Genomic DNA, 5677 nt, shown 5'->3' with positions numbered 1-5677 from the left:
ATCCAGGCCTAACTACTGTGGGACCCTGTCCAAGAGGTTCCCTGTGGTCTCCTCTGGCCACCCACAGTTCACCGAACTTTAAGGACACCGACATACTTTCTGCTGGAAACACATAAAAGTTAATGTCCTTCCTCACCAGGGTTTTCCTGAACCCTCAGACCTGATGCTAAATCTCTATCTTAGCAGGCAGTGCTTTCCTGTACAAGGTTAGCCACAACTCATGGACCCGCTTGTTTGTTTACACATTTTCTTTCTCCACCCCTATTCCATCCATTTTCCTTAATGTGGCTTGACCCAATACCTATCTGTTTCATAACATTGTTGAATCCACTCATGGGTTTAATCTTCACCACAAGCCTTGAGGAAGCACTCTTCTCCGTTGGCAGGAATTTTACAGACTCACTTGTTCAAGGTCAAAGAGTTTGCGTGCTGGGAGAATGGAGTGAGCCCCGACCTTCCTGCCCCAGTACACCGGCAAGCTGCCCACAGTGCTCGGGACTTGAGGACCTAAATGGGGAGATTGCTGCAGCAGCTGGTAGATAGCCTTAATAATGTCCTTTATAATTATCTGTAAATTTGTAAACCTCGACGCAAAAAATAAATCCTCCTACTCCTGTTCATTTTAGAGGGAAGACTGAATGGCGAGCGAAACCTCATCTTGAGGGCTGTGTGGAGCAAATCAGCACAAGGAGGTAGCTAATTGCCCAACCTGATTGCAGCTGCTAATCACAGTCACAGGAAAAAAAAAAGGTTGGGAATTAATTAGGCAAGGACCTTCTGAACAGCAGCAGGAAGCCTCCAAGTGACCTTTATTTACAGTCAGTTAAACAGAAGTGTGGCTGCAAATGCCAGGGAGCAAATCAGATTATTAATATTGATTGCTTAAAGAAAATGAATAATTTAGAAGCTAAGTCGGAATAAATAGCCAGAGACAGAGATGAAAGAGCACAGCACACCACTTTTGGAAATTTCTCTGTCAGACAGTGGTATTCCCTGCTCGGAAACTGAGACGTTTTCACCCTCCCAAGGCACAATTAGGTTCATGACCCAGCATGATTGCCACCAGGTACTGTCCCATTTGACTGAGTAGTCTGGGTGTCAGGCAAGAGCTTTTATCAACATTTTGCTTGGTAAACTAATTAGAAGTTCATGAAAGGTTTCTTCCTGATTTTTATCAATAAAACATCAAGCAGAAGAAGTTGGAATGTGTTTTCTCCACCGACTGAGCGAGGCTCCAGGATTTCCGTTCTCGGTGGCAGTGTGTCTTCTGTGGCTCTCAGACTACAGATGTTTGCAATAAAAAGGGTGGAGGCTCCCAGTTGTTTCTAAGTGGAGGTTATCGGAGGCAATCGCCTTCTAGAGAAGGACGTCAGCTTTAGAACAGACTTCATTTGCAACATGTCTCTCTTCTACCTGCATGCAGAGGTTAGACATGAAATATGCATGTACGTGTGTATGTCCATGTTCATAACAAGATCTCAAATATTCACTTTCTGGTTAGAATATGATTTTCCCTAAGTGATTTGTTTTGTTTTGTTTTTTGAGATTTTGAGGAGCCATTTTGAAAGCTTTAGGTTATCTCTGATGCTTTATTGACCTCTGGAAATGCTAACTAAATTTTCTAGAGGGAGTTATTGCTATACTTAGGTTGAAGGCGGTAGTTCACGGCAGTAGATATTAACAGTTTTGCTGAAGTGGAAGTATCTCAGAGTACCACAGTGAGGCAGAATCCAGGCATCTTTTTTTTGAGTAGATCTCTGAGAAATTAAGATCCTTACTCTTAGATTAATGTAGGAAATTAACTAGCCATGTTTGAGACAGCCACAATTTCTATATGACAGTAAACATAATTTGTAAGCCAATCAATAAAGCAAGTCAAAATCACTCATTTTCTCTATCCAATATAGACATTAGTATTCATGTATGCCTGCATTAATTCATATCTTTCGTGTTATTTATTGAATATTTAGCATTATCTCATACAGCTCTAGGAGACGTGGCCATTGCAGTAGTTACTCTTCTGTTGCTAAGATAAAATGCGTCACAACAAGCAAGTGGGGAATAAAGTACTTATTTATCTGAAAGTTCCAAAGGGAATGCGTGGAGAGGGCACAATAGTGGGCAGGAAAGGCCTGGCAGCCAGAGCAAGAAGCTAGCTCACCACATGTGTTCATAAGCATACAGGAAGTAAAGAGGGAGAACCGGAAGTGGGGTGATACTGCAAACTCTAAGCACTCCTCCAGCTGCACATTCTCAAGCAGCTTTCTAAAGGTTCCACATCATCCTCCAAACAATGCCACCACTTGGGGACAAAGCTCCCGAATGCATGAGCCTATAGGGAACAGTTCTCATTCAGACTACCGCAGGGACTAAAGCGAAATACTTCAGTATATCACTATACCACCCATCAGGTATAGCGATACACCTACCCTTTCACGTCTACCCTCTGCTTTGAAATGAAGTTTTTGCACTGAGATATCAAAATGTCTGCCTATATAATCTCAGTGTTCCGTATCGCAGCAGCTGGAAAGGAATCAAATACAAACCCCAGGGACACTTGAAGACTGTTGTTGTCCATGAGCCATTTGGTTGTCTATCACATTCAAGCAAAAATAGCCTTGTCTGTTGGTCTGGCTACCCCTATGTGATCAAACCTACTGTGTTCTGAGTGTGAACTATCCCCTACAGACTAAGGTGTCCCAACACTTGGCTCCAGAGCCGGCGGTGTTGTTTGGGAAGCTTCTGAAACCATCGGAGTTAGAGCCTTGCTGAAAGAAGTGGGACTCTAGTGGCCTTGGGGTTTTTCTAATTGGTTTGTGCTTCTCTGCTTCCTGAGGACAAAATGTGACCACACCTCTTTATGTACTGCGCCATTCCTTCTCCAATATGATGGGCCATATCCCTTTTCAAAGCCCCTTGCTTAAGCTGATTCTTTTCAAGCGGTTGATCCCAGTTATGACTAAAGTAACGAATACACAGGCAAACAGCCTAATGGCCATCTAGTTAAGAATATAGACAGAGGCGGATCTCTGTGAGTTCGAGACCAGCCTGGTCTACAAGAGCTAGTTCCAGGACAGGCTCCAAAACCACAGAGAAACCTTGTCTCGAAAAAACCAAAAAAAAAAAAAAAAAAAAAAAAAAAAAAAGAATATAGACAGAAAGCTAGAAAAACTGCACCAAGCGGGACTCACTCTTCATTCTGGCCATTTGCTGATTTAAACAGCAACGAAGCATTATCCAAACCACTATGTCCTTACACCTTGATATATCATGCTTCACAGGCCCAACACAACAGGACCAAGTGTAGCGGCGTAAACGAATGCAGACAGATTGTAAAAATATATATAGTTTTAATGTAGAAATAGACTTACAAAACCACCGTTCCTGCGGAGACCAGGAAAGCAGAAGAGACAGCTCTGAGCACGCTTGCCAAATTTATAGGCAGACATTAGCCCGAGGCGAACACGCCCCCTAAGGGGCGGGACTTATCCCTACAACCAAGAGTCCATAAACTAAAATCTCTGAATCCAGGAGCCAAAACCCTCTTCAGTTGACTGTCTCTGGTGTTTTACCACAGTGGGAGAGGACTAGCACAAACAGAGGGAGAAGCAGATCAAATAAGTTGTCCATCCAATGTCTTGCAAAGCTGGCACTATAATCTAAGCACTATGCAGTCCGTGGTTTCCGTTCAAGGCGACTTAGAGCTGTCACAGTGAGCAATGCTTTACTGACCTTGACCCCGTAGGGTAGAAGACACTGACAAATTGAGTCACAGCTTTGAGAGCTGGAGACATAGCTTGGTGACAGAGCATTGTCTCAGATGTGGAAGGCCACGAGTTTTGTCCTCAGTATCAAAAACAAACAAAAAACACAAAGAGGGGAGAAGCAAAGCCAGGGGTCTGTGATTCCCAGACAAATCCTAAGAAGTTTATGGTTCTCTAAGACTCTGTGAATGCATGGCACATGTCTCTTCTCTCTGCTCAATCCACTGGACTTGAACATCATAGCATTCTATGGCCCTGGGAAGATCCAGAGCTGAAGGAAAGAAAGGTTGAGCAAAGTTGTATCTGAGGGCAACAGTATCAGTAAAATTTCTGGATATTTATGATAGTCACTAGGACCGAGTCAGACATTTTTTGGTTTGCTTATGAAAATGCTAACATCTGTGTGCTCATGTTTCATTTGAGCAGGGTGTCCTGTCAATCATCAGTAGCGCGAAAACAAACTGAAAAATGAAGGTATCAGTGCGAGTTCACTTTCCAGGTTTCTAAACAAATGATAGAGCATGACCTAAGCTAGTCTTGGGTAATAGCCAAGAGGGAAAAGTTTCCCAGGAGTTGTATGAGGAAAATCAGAATCGTGCTAAGTAGTAGCTGGCATTTCAAACTGGCAGCAGAGGCTTAGCAGGTAGAGTCCCCTCTGGATGCCTTCCCAGCATCTTCACAGTCATCTTCTCTGTCTCGCTTCTGTTTCTCTCTGTCTCCCACCCCCTTTGTGCCTCTTTCATACGTGGGGGAGGGTGTGGATTTCTTCACATTTTCACCTTCTGTTCCGCTGAAATGCAGCTATGTCTCCATAGGGCCCATTATGCTGAGTTAATTGATTTTCCTAATCAGACATTTTGGAAAAACAATTGAGCTTTGTGAACCTTGGGATGCCTTGCCTACTGGAGACTTGAGCGGCACACTCTGTTCTTTGTATTTCTAGCCTTTTATTGGCACACATAGGAAGGCAGAGCCTTTCTGTTTTGCTTTTTCCACTTGTGTTTGTCCTAAGGCATTCCTTGCAACGACCATTGTGCTTGGAGCCTCTGAAACTAAGCAATTCGAGACCATCATGTCTGAAACCATTATCATAAGTCCAAATGGAGTGATCTTAATTGTGATGTGTATGAACTTAAAGCAAATTCCCTTAATGGAAGAAAAGATATTTGATTCGAGGGTCATTATGTGATTATCATAATTAGCATTTACAGCAACTTGTCTGAAAGTCATGGCCAGGCCTGAAAAAGAGTATGAGGAGAGGGAGACATAATACAATAGACCATATTGGTTTGATGTGTTAAGAATACAGAGATAGACAGCTCTGAAGGTGTGTGTGTGTGTGTGTGTGTGTGTGTGTGTGTGTGTGTGTGTGTATCAAGTGTGGTACAGAAAACTGTTATCATTTAACACATTTGAGTTTGCAAGAGTATTCTGCCCATCTGTTCTTTTTCTTCCAACCTCGTATTACTAAATTTGGAGGCAGCATCCAAGTGATAAATTATCTTTAGTACTTTGGGATGATGTTGATGCTAAAATGGTCTAGCTTCTACTTACAAGCTTTCAAAGAGCAAAACAGTTGCGCATGTGTGGAAAATAGCTATGGCTCAAACAGTATGTTCAGGTAGGTCTTCTATGTTTAGTTATAGGAAATAAATATAAAATATCATTTGATTCTTTCTCAATAGCGGGATGGTGGTTAACTTTAATTGGTTGTTCGTTTGCAATCCCTACATGCAGAGGTGAATAGTGATAAGGTTGTGGAATAATCTTTTGGTAGACCGTGAAGATGTGTCACTATGGTCATTTTAATAAAAAGCTGAACAGACAATAGCTAGGTAGGATTTCTGGGCAGAGAGGACACTGGGAAGATGAAGGTGGAGACTCCAGGATACAGAGCAAGCAGGATGGGCACT

The sequence above is a fragment of the Microtus oregoni genome, unplaced genomic scaffold (genome assembly GCF_018167655.1).
Source record: "Microtus oregoni isolate MIOR12 unplaced genomic scaffold, Mior012 000177F_ref0000224, whole genome shotgun sequence".
Lineage (NCBI taxonomy): Eukaryota > Metazoa > Chordata > Mammalia > Rodentia > Cricetidae > Microtus > Microtus oregoni.
This window is presented reverse-complemented; position numbering follows the sequence as displayed.